This window comes from Pinus tabuliformis, chromosome 7 (genome assembly GCF_031772625.1).
Source record: "Pinus tabuliformis cultivar Carrire ecotype Pingquan chromosome 7, CPIR1, whole genome shotgun sequence".
Taxonomy (NCBI): domain Eukaryota; kingdom Viridiplantae; phylum Streptophyta; class Pinopsida; order Pinales; family Pinaceae; genus Pinus; species Pinus tabuliformis.
The window spans coordinates 1,518,422,264-1,518,438,511 of NC_142293.1; positions in this window are offsets into that span (position 1 = coordinate 1,518,422,264).

A 16,248-nucleotide genomic window follows, 5' to 3' on the forward strand; every position below is an offset into this window, starting at 1 on the left:
CAGCTTGAAGGAGACTCCAATATCATCCCTTACACCACCTAGCCACCCTAATTAAATCAAGGAACACGTTTCATAACTTTCAAATGGGATCCACCTCTACTCATTAACAATACAAAACATAAAGCATTTTGTAAATACAAACTCTACTTCAACAATAAAATTTTCTTCTGCTAAAAATATTCTTAGGATCTCTATTTTAATATATTGTAGTCCATTAATCATACATTTTGAAACTTATATTGTACAACTAGCAAACATACCCTACAACTACAATTAATGTCACTATCACAAGGTCATCAAATTCTACATAAACCCTAGCAGCTTCACTGCTCATCTCTACAATGCATATTAGCCAAGTATCTTGTCCTCTTATCAATGCCTACATACATCATCTCATGTATAAAATCTCAGCTCAACTCATATTGATGTCTTTACTCAAATTTTTCTTTTTGTAAGGAAATTTGGATGTTTGTCCTAAATACATATTTTGACTGCAACTAGACACATTATCTGTTGCAAACCCTAGCTTACTAGCATATATCGAATGCATGAATAATGTCACACTTAGAATCAACAATGAAAATTCCATTATAGGAGTAACACATTAAGCATCACTATTAACAAATTTTGTCTCATATCACATAATCACAATGTTTCTTTGAAATACCCTAATGACAACAAATCTCCCCAACACCTCTCGTGGTACATACACCAATAGTGTTTTCAACATACAAACCTTACCTTTAACAACCTTATGTGTAATATATATATATATATATATATATATATATATATCACAACTCATATATGACTACACTATCATCTAGTTCAATAGTACATTCTCAAGGTACACCAATAATGTATATACAACTTTTGTTATTATAACAGCTAAGTCATGGCATCAAAGCATACTTTCCCTCAGTACTTTAGACTATAACCAAACCCAACTCTCAATAACATGTGTATGTTTATTTAGTTATCACGTAAAAATGATCCTTAGCTTACCTAAGTTAGTAGTACACCACTAATAACATTATACATATCATCTAGATACCTAGAGTTCAGTCATGATAATACAAAGTTGGGTTTAGTATTGAATCAACAATACAACCATTCCTTAACATCCGTACTTGAGAACACTACATGTACCAATACATAATGTTGGCAACTTAAGTCATTTTCATATCTACTAATTTTAGAGGCCTTCACATCACATTGAATTATATTTACTTCCTTCAAAGTTGTGGAGTCTAAATGCTACTTTAGACTTGCAATATCACACCCTATGCAACCCCTAGATCAATAAACTCTACAAAATAGTGCAGTGATGAGATGAAGATAAAATTTTAACCAAATTATTTTGGGCACAAAAATGTCTTATAAAACTTAATATTTTTCTCTAATATAATACCGATATGAGAGTGATTTCACCTTAGAATAAACTCAAAAATTTTCCACAAGCAAGGGAGTGTACCAAGACTAATCTCTAAATATAACTAATGATAACAAAACTAATTCAAGAGAAAGGTATGATATATCTATATATCTATATATATATATATGTATATATATATATATATATATATATATATATATATATATATATATATATATATATATATATATATATACATACATATTACTGTAGATATATATCAATACCAGTCAAATACTAACCCAAGGGTCTCTGCAATGTACCACTGATTGAACCAGAAGAGCATTGAATATGTAATCAAAATGGGTGAAATTATGTTCTATAATTAAGTCCATCCTTCTGTACAAGTATGTGTTTCAGATCATTCTAAAAAAGGCCACAAACATACCATATTTACGGCCACAAGTATATGCAAGGATATCCACAATTATACTCTTAGCTTTTCCTCAAAATTGTACTTGAGAACTTGCATCAAAATTACTATGATAAACCCAAATCTACATAGGAGTGACCTCGGAGGAATATTATACATGCCTACCCACAAACTTGAATCAGTCCTCTATCCAAAATACCTTATAATATTTACTAATCATGTGCACAAAAACTTTGTTAGAAGGTGTTTAAAAGGGTCTCCATGTATGCCCAAATTTGAGCCGTAAGATTGCCACAGATATTCCCTGGAAAAAAGGGTTGCACCTATTATAAGAATTCACCTTAAATTTTTTAACAGTGCTTCCAACTTGTTACATATCTATTTTCAAGGTAGGTCCAAACTATTCTTAATAATTTCATAAGGTGCAAGATTGTATTACTCGAGCAAAGAACCATGCTCAAGTTAAAAGAAATGGCTCGTAAACTCGACTTCTTACCAATTGATGCACAAAGAGGGTTGAGAGAGGTTTCTCAAGAGTAAAAAAGATGAACAAGGATTTCACACATATTTCTCATTGATTAGGTACAAAATAATACAAATATTAGTCCTTAAAATAGAAATGATTTTGAATTCCAATGAAACCCTTTAGTCCCAATAAAACCAAAATTGATCCCACATATCTTCCATATAATTTGACCCTCCTTCAAATGTTCAAGAGTCCCCTGGCCGCAAACATTTATTTCCTCAAGTTCGATACACTTAATTCATAGCCAATAGATGATTAAATATGCTATTTATATAGAGGCCAAAATGACTTCTAGAGGGGGTGTACCGAAATTTTTTTTGAGGGAAATTTAAATTTTAAATTTCAAAATGTGGAGCCCAAAAACCCTCCTTTAATATGATGCCAAATTACACCTTTGATATGATTTTGAATTTTGAAACCCTCCATGAAATATTTTAGTCACGAACATTTGATTTAATTCATTAATGAAAATCCTACTTGACTTGATGATTTGAGTAATATGTTTGCTAATGATAAAACTCTAGATCATCCCATCTTAAGGCTTTTGACCACAAATCACGGGTTTTAATCTTTGATCAATCATATCTCCCAAACCATGAGTACCCTCATGGTGTCACACATACCATTAGAATTTACATTAAGAGGAGCATCAAGTGATGATATTTTCTAAGGAAAATTCATTGATATGCATCCTCAAAATATTTAATAAGTGTGGGGTTTCTAGGGATTTTTAGGGATCCTTGTCCGTTGGAGCTTCCAATCAATGCAGCTTAGATATATATTAATATCATTTAACGGACCCTTATTGGCATCAATGAAATCACCATTCAACAATCTCCCCCTTTGTCATTGATGGAAACACATACTCCCCTTGCTATCACTACTCCCCTGGCTTCATGTCTATGTTCTTCCTTTCCTAATTTCTCTCCCCTTTGACATGAATGGAAAAGGGTTACTCCCCCTAATGAAATTCCTCCTTATAATTTCATGCAAAAGACCTATATTCCTTTAAGTGCTTCTATCCCTTTGAATTGATATGCCTTTCATGATTTTACACAACTAGGAACTTCTGCAATTATGTTCATGATTTTGCTTCCCAAGTTACTACTTTATTGAATACAAAGCTAACCAATCTGCTGAGAGTTCTAACCATTCCTATGATGAATTCTTCAAATCTTCCATCTATCAACTTACCAAGGATAGTTTTTCAAACTATAACCACTGCTACAAAGAATCCTCCTCTTGAACATTTAGGGAGTCGTCAAATTGGATTCTTCAGAATAACATATGAACCATTTCTTCAGCCAAATCATCATGAAACTTGAAATCTTACACTCTAAATTGATCATGAGCTTTCAATTTTACAAAACCTAAAATCATGACTGTAGGGACTTTCTCATTCACTTGATCTTCTTGCTTTTGGTTTTTACTCCAGACCTTCATGTACCTAGTGTTAGGGTTGTCTTTCGTGGAAGATTCCATATTATACTTGAAATTGTGAGATATATGCCCATAATTATGGAATTTGTAACGTTCAATGTTAGGGTTGAATGATGCAGCAATCGACATATACTTTTTGTTGGAAAACTATTTTTGAAATCTATCTTGCGATCATGTAAAATTGGTTCTAGGGTTTCGATAATATATTTGATAATCATCCCTATCACACATTATGTAGTACCTAGCGATATGCATGAAATTATAACATGAGAAAATAACCATTAAACATGTTAGGGTACCTGGATCATATTTTTTCTCTTGTTCATGTTTTATAAGGATTCTTTCTTAGAGGAGGTATAACCCATTCTTGATCAACATTACTTCTTACAGTGGAAACATTTTCAACCTGCTTTCATTGTTCAATTCAATTTAAACTTTGACAGATCTTGTTGTCCGGATTCTCGTCAATTTTTGTCTATGAGGTCTTGGATCTTGAAACTCCCTTAGATGAGTTATCACCTATATAGAAGATAAATGTTTTAATGCATGGAGATCTTTGGCAGCTAAGTATATCATCCAAAGTTTGTGAGCTCTACAAAATTTTATTAAACTTGTCATCTTCAACGTTTAATGATATGATTTAATCTTCTTGTTTCATGCAATGTTCTTATTTATTTTGAATTTTAAATTTTTGTTCATCTTCAATTATTTTAGATTTTTCAACCTGGGTCTTTAGATAGAATTTATCTTCTTCTATTTTTCTCACTTGATGACTAAAGTATAATTTTAATGACATGATCCTTCTTTTCAATTTCCTATAAATGTTTCTTCTACCATTCTTTAAGCTTGTTGATTTATGTTAGGGCCACCTCAAGTTCCTTTTGTGTTCATCTTAATTCGCATTCATGCTTATGAAAACAATATTCTAATTGATTTGCTAAGTTTTTCTCTTTTTTTTATGATTCTTACACTTGGAGTTTTAAGAGAGAAACTTCTTCTTTGAGTGTGTGATTTACTTTCTCTATATTCTTCAACTATATCAAGGCACTAGATACTACATCTTCAATGTCCATTTCTACTTCTTCTTCTTCTCCATTGTCATATTATTCAACTTGAGAATCTTCTTTATTTGAATCACCATTTTCATCTTGATCTACATCCCTTTTTGAGTAGAGATCATGGAACTTCTTCCAAATACTTTTGGTTGATGATCATTGATAAAAATTTTATTTTTGCAGGATTTGGTATAGCACCAAGAATAACATTCATTGATTTCATATTATACCTTCTAGATTTTCCAGTAGATGTGTCTTCAAAACAAAAAAATTCCATACATAATATCCTTGAGCTTACAAATGGACTTTCATTCTGGATTCCCATATTTCATATTTGACTTCACTAAATTCAAGATCTGGTAGACCAACATGATTCATTTCATTAGTTGTAACACTAGAAACGTCATTTTATTATTTCAATTTTTTTTGCAACTTGCACCTTTCACTTTCCCATATTGATTCACCTGAGATATACCTTCCAACTATTAGGTTAGAGTTGAAGAAACCTACTTTAATACCAATTGTTGGAAATATTGAGAGGGGATGAATCAATATTTCTCTTCAATTATTTATTTAAAACTTCACATAACATTAACTATTATTATCATCAGATAAACATAAAGTAATCACCAACACCATTCAGCAATGCACAAAAATAAATACAATACATTAAATATTTTTAGGTGGAAACCCTTTCGGGAGAAAAAGAAACTAACGGTTCTTAATATTTGTCTTCAATAGTTTACATCAATTAGGAGGTTGTAACTTCCAATATTTTCAATAGCAACTAAAGGAGGCTCCAATTTAAAGGATTCTCCAATGCCCTCATTTATAGGCTCCAACCTAAAGGATGCTCTAACACCATGTTTACGAGGTTTGATTAGAAGGACGCTACAGTGCCCTGCATTGGATCCAACCTTCCCTAGCACCACCTTATTTCCTTGAGGTATTCACAGGCTCCAACTTGAAGGAGACTCCACTCACCTTACTTGCACCACCCAACCACCCTAATCAACCTATAGACCATGTTTCACAATTTCCAAACTGGATCCACCTCTGCTTGTCAACAATACAAAACAGAAAACTTTTTACAAATACAAACTCTACTTCAACAAATGAATATGCTTTGCCTCAAAACCTACTTGGGATCTCTTCCTCAATATATTATTATTCTTGCAATCATACAATATGTAACTTGTATTGTACATCCTACAAACATACCCTACAACTACAATCATTATCATTGGCACAAGTTCATCAACATCTACAGAAACCCTAGCAACTTAACTACTCATGTAACAACCCTATTCAAAAATCCATGTAATAAAAGTTATAAAAGGAAAAATAATAACCATGGTCATAACACATGTATTCCAAGTTGAATTTTGCAAATAAAATCCTAATGTGGGTGTTAATTTTGTTTATTATGGCAATGGAAATTGGCAAAGGAAATGGAAAAGGTTTTGGAAATGTATTAAGCATTAATTGGCATTTTATTTATGAAAATAATGGAAATTACAAGAAAATGAAGGTGAAAGGCCACATGTTGCATGTGAGGAGGAAAATGAAGGAAAATAATGGAAAATGAAGAAAGCAGAGGCCCCATTAATAAAAAGGATTATGAGGATCATTTCATAGACTTTTGTTAGTACAATTTTGGAGCTCTCATTATATTCTCTCTCTTTCTCTCTCATACTCTTAGATATTTAGAGTTTTCTTGGAGCACTCTTAGAGGAGTGTGAGATACTTGAGATTCATAGAAAGACGTTTAAGGAAGAGTAGGAAAGTGCAAGAGTACATTGGGATCAACAACTTCAATGGGTTTTTCTTACAGGTACTGAGTTTCATGTATGATTTCCTTACTAGTTTTGGCATGCATGTGCTTTCTTGGTCATGATATGTCATTGACATGGAGAATTTATTGGATTGATAATGGTTTTAAATAGCCTTTCCATTTCTTGGATAGTCATGGTGTTGTGGGAGCCTTTTCATTTTTCTTCCTGGATGGTTCTCATGTTCCTTTGGATGTGGGTTGAGTTATTAGTTCCCATAGCCTCGGTTGGACAAACACTCTAGAGCCCTGTAACAACTTGGGTTGATTTATTAGTCCTAGAGCCTTGGTTGGAAAAAAATATGGAGCCCTTGGAGGGTTGAGACACTATTCCTAGAGCCTTGGTTGGACAAATGCTCTGGAGCCTGACAATAGCTATGGGTTGAGTTACTAGTCCTGGAGCCTTGGTTGGAACAAACACCCTTGATCCCTAGATAACTTTGGTAGGGACCAATCTAGTGACGGTTACTGATGTCTAACTGTGACGTGGTTTAAATCTAGGATGATAATATCACATATCATCATCTTCTTTTATCTAAGATGATGATATCATATTCAATTTTACTTTTCTTAATTGGTTTATTCATCAAATATTTGATTGCAACATATTCAGTTTGTAATTATACCAGATAACCTATATTGTGACTTCAAAATTTGTTTATTGCATAAATGATTGAAAGGAACTCCTCAGTTAACGTGTAATTAAGCTCCACAGAAAAAATATTTTTACTAACATAGTAGATTTATTGTCGGTTTCTTGCTTCAAGTTGTCTTTGCACAACTCCTATAATGGTGTTTGAGGCATCTATGGAAATATGAATTGGGAGGGACCAATTAGTCCCTCTTAAAAATAGTGCCTTTTACACTTTATCCTTTAATTCTTCGAAAGTATGCTAACACTTTTTTATTTGGACAATATCTAAATTTTTTTTAGTAGAGAAAATAATGTATGATAAATTTAAGAATTTTTTTCAATGAATTTTTGATAGTAAGCAACATATCCTAGGAAGCTGCATACTTCTTCTTCTGAGTACGGAGTAGGTAAATCTAATATCACCTCAATTTTTCTCGAATCGACCTGAATACCTTGTGCTGAAATGAAATGTCCTAACACAACACTATTGGTTAAGATAATTTAAAACTTGAGATTTATAAGGGCCATATTAAATTCCTTACATCTTATTAATGTTTTATCCAAATTAGCTAATGCTTCATCAAGCTCATCACCATAAGTTGTGAAATCATCCATATATATATATATATATATATCTATATATATATATATATATATATATCTATATATATATATATATATATATATATATATATATATATATATATATATATATATATATATATATATATATATATATATATAGTCATGTATAAGATCAGAGAATATACCAATTATAACTCAGAGAAAGGTGGTAGGGGAGTTATACAATCCAAATGATAGAACTTGATATGTGAATTTCCCCCATGGAAAAGTAAAGTCAGTCTTATCTCAGTGTTCCAATGCGATTTGAATTTAGTTGTAGTTGCTAAATCCATACAAGAAAGAAAAATACTTTTTTCCTACTAAAGTATCCATGACCTCATCGATGAAAAGAAGTGAAAAATGGTCTTTATAATTTTCTTTGTTAAGTTATCAATAATCTATGAAAACTCTCCATTTCCCTTTTTCTTGGGTACTAGAACAAGGGTAGAAACCCATTCACTATTTGAAATTGCATAAATAAAATCAATTGTGATTAGTTTTGGTAGTTCCTCCTTTATTATTTACCTCAGTGCTGGATTCGTCTAAAACTAGTGTAGGTGAAAGCGTCTAGATCCTTCCTTGATATAATTGATGTGTGCACAACTCAGGATTGATTCATTTCATGTTTGATTAATTTGAGGCGAAGGAATCACCATGTATTATTGGTACCTTGATTAAATTCTCTTTCTGTTGTTTATTCAATCATTGTTTAATATTTAATGTTTGAACAAGACTAATTTCTTGTAGGTGCATTCTAATTTAGACTTACAACATGTGATGCAATTATTTACTTCATTTGGTTGGGTGACAAAAATAATGAATGAGGGAGTGGAATGAACCTGCAAGAAGAGAAACATGAATGAGCCTGCAGAATGAAAACGAAGAGGATTAGTCTAGAAGTGAAGAGACGTTCATGAAAAATTACTTTTGAGGATATGCTTGAAGAACATGCATTCCACACATGAAATATTGTTCATGGATGTTTTTGTATCTACCTAAGCAACAAAAATGAAAAAAATAAATAAGAACTTGCTATTATAGTTAATTAGAAAAATATTTATGCAATAATTTTGATGATTATTTTTAAAATTATTGTTACGAACTCTAATCGTGATTTATGTAGAAATAAAACTGCTTTATGTATAGAATAATCTTGGCAAATGGTTAGACATGTTGGCTAATTTTGTTTTGTGCTGATGGGATTGTATAAATATTGTTGCATGATCCTTCTTGGTTGAGACTGACATACAATGACTTCAACGTAAAGTTCTTTCTCGCCATTGCATTACTAGTGAAAGGAGGAACAATTTATTTATGGACATAATTTGACGTTCGATAAGGGTTGACCAGTTGAAGTAGTATGACTACCATTAAGTTGATTTAGTTGACTTGGCAGATGATTAAAAGAGTCTATTTCTTAAATCCTTGCAACTATCAATATCTGAATACCATATATTATTGTTTTCATATCTACTACTCTAATATTTGAAGGAGAGCATGGTGGTATTACAATAAGGTCACAAAACTCATGGATGGAGAAATGCACCTCAATAGACTCAGTACTTCGTAAGAAATTAACCATAGAACTATCATAACCAAAATCTAGTCCCTAATGCCTACAATGAAGAACTCCATGGATGAAAATGAATCCCTAAAGTCCACTCTCAAGTCCCTCATGGCTCGAATTCAATTTAACAATGTGGGATTTAGACCTTGGTTATAACTCCTTTGTGGACACTTTTTCACTTATACTATATGTAAGGGGATTTGTTGTCCATAGTTCAATTCTGTTGAGCCAATTGTAGAGCCTCTAACTTGCACTTGATTATCCATCATTACCTACAACTTTTCCTCACTTATCCCTCTCTTTTGCTCTATTTTCCGCATAAACTTACCCAGATCATTACATTTGATGTCTTTAAGCATAATTGGTTAACTTTGCTTATGTTTTACTGTTGGTTTAGATTTTTGACATATAAACAGAGTTTCCGCAGCTGTTCAACAATTCTGCAGCTGTTCAGCAATTCTGCAGCTGTTCAGAGATTCCGCAGCCTTTTTGTTATTTGATATACTCCACACGTCCTCTCAAGGAATGGTCCACATGGGCATGTTAGGTTGGATGTACACATGGATCGTATGCTATTGGTTGAGCCAAACCAGTCACGTATGCCTTTGGTCAACGCAGGTATTCCCTCGGTCAAACGGTCAAGTTCTAAACGGTGGCACGGGAGCCGTGAGCAGTTGGGACACGGAACTATAGCTGGCACCTCCTCCACGCCACGAAGACAACTAAAGACAGGATCCAAACATAGATTTATCTCCCATGATGACCGTTTCCCTCAAAAGTGCACGGAGTTGCCTACGTGTCTGCTGCACAAGTTAATTAGCTAAGACTGCGTGTTGTTGCGTAGTTAATAAGTTAGGTTGTAGTTGCTTAGTTCACGCAGAGAGTAGTTTCCTCTGTGCTTATAAATAAAGCGTGTGCCAACGCTTATAGATTAGCTTTTTGAATATTGTAATTGCTGCGCTGATTCTGTTATAAAAACTCTGTTTTAGAAGGCTGTTCCTACAACACTTTTCACTGTATTTTGACATGTTGGTTTTATAAAAAGAACACTGTTCTGTTCACCTTTTCGTAGCTGATCTTTTAAGTTGGTTGCATGGATGGAGGGCCCCCATCTATGACAGCTCATGTACATAGTGTTTGATTTCATTTTCCTGCTTTCAGCAATCTTTATTTCTTTCATCATGTATAATAGTGTACCATTTGATCTCATGTCATTTAATTTCCAACATTTATTTTAAACTGATCAGTATTGTTCTTTTGCACGTTTTTAACCCGGGATTGTTTTGTCTTTGTGTATTTGCTTTATATCTGATGGTATTTTCAGTTGACATATTCAAAGTTGCTGCCTTTACTCTATTTTCATAGCTGATTTCTAGTTTAGTTTCTCAAAGTTGTATGTTAACATATTGATGGTCTCTTTATCATAAGTTGTTCATCTTTTAGAGATCAGAATACTAATAAATTACAACTGGCTTTGAGTACTTTTTAGACTAATCTTTAACTACTTCCTAATCGTGCTTCACATAATTCCATATGCTGAAAGCAGAGAGTTAGGAAGAGATGAACATTATAACTAGTCTTTAAAGTAGATTTTTCTCATTTTTGATCACTTTTTCAACTCATCTCTAACTACTTCCTAATCGTGTTTTACATAGTACCATATGTTGGAAGTAGAGAGTTAGGAAGAGATAAACATTATCATTGGTTTTTAAAGTGGTTTTCTTACCTTTTTATTTGCAGCAAGATGAATAGTGTCTAGTGCCATTAGAAAGTGGTTCTTTGCTTTCAGTTTCATTTCAAGTTATTTATTTCAAGCTTTTTCTTTGCAAGTTTAGAAGGTAGTTAGAAATCACCTGTAACACACACTCACTCATTTAGAAATCACCTTACACACACACTCACTCATCTATTTATAAAATCTCCATTCCATCTTAGGAAGATAAATTGACCACAAAAAACACCCCCAAACGACAAAAAGATCTAAGAGGTTGCTTAAGTACATATAGTACACCTTCACTTCATCAGCTTACGAGCCCCGGGTTGACAATTAATGACATCAATTTAGAAACACTAAATTGACTAAACACCAATCACTTGTTTTCAAGGCGATGTTGAATTTATGGATGCAAGAGTTGAGGATGCATGTTGTTCATCAACTGCATGAGATATGAAGGAGGTTCAATAGAATTGCTAACACATATTGGTGATCACAATTATTCAACATCCTAGAAAGTTGATATGAAGGAATGCAAGGTAAATTCAACCATTCGACTAGTTGACTTGTTCGATATCTGAAATGATCAACTTACCTTAAACATGTTATCGAGTTGGGTCACTAGGTCTGGGTAGTTAATATTGGTCACTTGTCTATTAAAATTGCTACATGTATATTTGAAAGCTACTATTGGAAAAATTTATTGCCACTTAGAATGATATGATATATGCTTTCATCACCCAAAATACTAGTATCGGATTTCCACACTACATATAAGAAGTTGAAAGCCATATGTGGGAGAATGAAGGATCATTTGTATCATGAGAAGTTGAGTTTGTCTTTAGTATAAGTGTGTAATTTATTTTCAAATATTTGAGAGCGTAAAATATTTTAACCAACCTCCAAGTAACTACATATTCAATGGTAATATATCAATAGAGTAGACTTGTTATGGTAAATATTCTTGAAAAGGAACTTGAACTATAGATATGAACTTTTAACTATTTATTATCATCACATGTAAGTGAAGATAATCAAGAAATCAAAGATCTGGTCAATAAATGGACTTGGCTTCCTTGTGCAAGATGAAAAATGATATGCAAATATACAAGAAGAAAATGACACAATGGGAGAAATGATACCTGAAGAGCGTTATTTGACATTGACATCGACAACCATTGGTTAAACTTATTTACTTCATTATATTTTGTTCAATTTTTACCATATGGTAAAGTTAGCTTTAATTTCAACTTCACTAGTGAATAATAGATGCAAAAGTTGACTTGGCTAAATTCTTGTGTAAAGAAGTGGTCGAATAAAATATCAGACAAAACTAGTAAGAAACATATTAAGCAAGATTGATTCAACTAAGATTCTAATGTTCTAGATAATGGATGTGCTTGTTGCTAGTGACATTGATGTTTAGTATGAGACTCTTATAGACCTGACATTCCTTATTTTATTCTCTTATAGAAGCATATCTCTTGATGCATTGTAGTTTTAATAAATCTGTGAGTCTGTAATTAATGGTAGGGTTTGCATAAAAAAATAACATGAAGAATAACTAAGTCAAGTTATATTTGGATTGAGTCTTTCAACCAATCATTGGTGTCATAATTCATGGAAAGGTGAAATGTGAGCCTTGATTTAGGTAGATGATATTCTCCACCGTTGTAATTGAAATCAATGTCTAGTTGATGAGATCAACCTCTTGTTGACATTCATTGATATCAAGTCAACACTTATTGTGAATAGCTCAATCGTCAAGAAAAAATAGTATGTCACATTAGAGTTAAAGTTATCCTTCATAAATTTAATTACAGACTCCAAGAAATCAGTAGTAAGCAACAAGCAATCAACCCATCCATTCATTATACAACACATTCAATAATGCAACAACACATGAACATTAACTAGCAACCGTAAAAATAAATCTATCAATAAGAAGGCAATAACAACATAGAATCTATTACAACTCAGAACAAAATTAAATGTGTAACATTCAAAAAATTTTAGTTGAATTGTCAGAGCATCCAAGTAGTTAATTTTTTTTTTATAGAATTACCTGTAACATAGAAAGTTGTAGTTGATCATTTTTGTAGTTGAAGTTACAAAATTCTGACAACATGAGAATATATTGATTTCTCCTCAGGTATAAAGCAATAAAATAGTTCTTGGATTGTCATAGTAGCAAAGAGTATGATGTTTGATGTGTAAACTTTCACTAATTTAATGTATGACTAAGAAAATCCTAGGAGCGAAAATCACGCACTATACTCATCCGTAGAGAGAGGTAAAAGAGGCCCCTATATTGGAGAGAAGATATCCAAAGATTCCTACTTAGAGTAGTAGTTTTTGTGGTAGATAGACTGTAGAGAATGAATGCGAGTTGATACGTACAATATATAGCCACCTAGTGAGTAAAAGTCATAGTAAGCCTTATATACGTGCATCTTATCAGATTGGTAGTTGTTGTGGCTGAGTTAGTTATGTATATTGGTATGCATGGTTGATGTATAATAAGGATACTTCTACAAAAGGTGGAGTTCCAAGACATTGTTCCATTCTTTCTCAGGATGAGTAAGGAATTGATGGTGAGGGAGATGTTGAGGGGCTTCTTAGGCCTATGGAAGTAATCCTATCTATATGAGTAAATGTATGAATAAAGGGTAAGAGTTGAATTCATGAGTGATTGGTTAGAGAGGGTACAATCGTTCCAACCACATCATCTATGTTTAAACATGATTGCAGCTCCTTCCCAAAACACTATTCTTCATTGTGCATGTGTTTTTTTTTTTTCATGATGTAGCTTGTTCTTCTATGTGCATTCTATGTTAGGCTTACAATACATAGCCTACCCTAGACTATGCCTAGCCTATCCTAACCTATCCTATCTTCGCCTAACCTGAACCTATGCTACTATAACTTTACATACCCTAGCATAGCCTACTTTAGGTGACCACAGAATGGCTAGCCTACTCTAGTCTAGACTACTCTATATTGGTGTACTCTAGCTCAGCCTACTCTATGTTAACCTACTTTAGTATAACCTATCCTAGCCTACTCTAGCTTAGCCTACTCTATTCTAGCCTAGCTGAGTCTATCTTACTCTAGCTAGCATATCCTAGTGTAGTCTAACTTGGACTGTGATAGCCTATCCTTGTATAGCCTACTGTTTTTGGCCTAGTTAAACCTAACCTAACCAATCTTAACCTACCTTATTATAGCCAATCCCTATCATGCCTACCATACATTTTCCTAACCTTTTATGGCATGACCTACAATACCCTACTCTAGCATACCATATCCTAGCCTATTCTAGTATGGTCTATTATAACTTAACATACTCTAGACCAACCTACCTAAGAATAATTTAGCCTTCCATAGCCTATGATTTTACCTATTCTAACCTATTGCAGCATAATGGACTCTATCCTGCTCTAGATTAGCGTAGCCTGGCTTACCCTAGCATATCCTAGCTTAGGATTACCCTATCTTATTCCAACCTATGCATACTCTAGCTTGGCCTAGCCTACACTTAACCACTTTGTTTAATCCTCGCCTATTTTACTCTAAGATACTTTAGCCTAGCCTACCTTAGAGTACCTTAGCCTTCCCTAACCTAATATTTTTCCTATTCTAACCTGGAATAGCCTAATGTACTCTAGACTACTCTATATTAGCCTACCCTAGCTTATCCTAACATATCCTAGCTTAGGGGTACCCTATCTTACTCCAACCTATGCCTTCTCTAGCTTGGCTTAGCTTAGACTGACCTACTTTGTTTTATCCTAGCCTAGTTTACTCTAAGCTACTTTAGCTTAGCCTTTCCTACTCTAAGAAAGTCGCGTAAACATTACCCTAGCCTAGCCTTCTTAGCTTACTCTATCCTAGCATACCCTAGCCTAGCTTATTGTAGCTTACTCTACCTAGCCTAGCCTTGTTAGCCTACTCTACCCTAGCATAGCCTAGCCTTCTTACCCTATTCTACCCTAGCATTGCCTAACCTGGCCTACTCTAGCGACTCTACCTATCGTAGACTAGCCTACTTTAGCCCACTATAGTCTATCCTACTTCAGCCCACTATAGCCCAGCCTACGCTAACCCACTACAACCCAACCTACTCTAACATATCCTAGTCTAGGCTAGCCTATCCTAGCCTAGGCTAGCCTATCCCAGCCTAGGATAGCCTATCCTATCCTTTCCTAGCCTAGGCTAGACTATCCTAGGGTAACTTATCTTAGTCTAAGCTAATCTATCCTAGTCTAGGCTAACATATCCTAGTCCTTCCTAGCTAAGCCTAGCCTACTCTACCCTACCATATTCTAGACTATCCTACCCTAGCATAACCTAGCCGATAATAACCTAGCCTACTCTAACCTACTATACTCTAGCCTAGTGTAGGTTAGGTAGAATACTCTACTCCATCCTAGCTTAAGTTAGGCTATCTTAGCCTACTCTAACCTACTCTAGCCTAGACTAACCTAACCTACTCTACCTTAGCTTATCCTCACCTAACCTAGAATATCCTAGCCTATTCTAGCATAGCTAAGCCTAGCCTAATCTCGCCTAACATATCTTACTCTAGCATAGCCTACTTTAACCTTACCTAACCTACTCTAGCCTAACCTAACTTGTTCTAGCCTAGCGTTTCCTACTCTAGCCTAGCTTAGCCTGGACTTGCCTACTTTGATTTATACTAGCCTTGTCTACTCCAAGTTACTCTAGCCTAGCCTATCCTACTCTAGGCTTACTCTAGTCTAGGCTAACTTATCTATGCCATCTGAGCTAAGTTTACCTTAGCTTAGCCTTCTTAGACTACTCTACCCAACTATAGCCTAGCATACCCTAGTATAAGTTATCCTGGCATACTCTAACTTATTATACCTAGCCTAACCTACCCAACTTTAGCACATTCTAACCTAGCCTACTCTAGCCTATCCTAACCTAGCCTAGCCTAGCTTTCTCTGAACTATATTTCTAAAGCCTAACTTAGGCTACTCTACTCTAGCCTAACATACTCTACTCTACCCTACTCTACTCTACCAC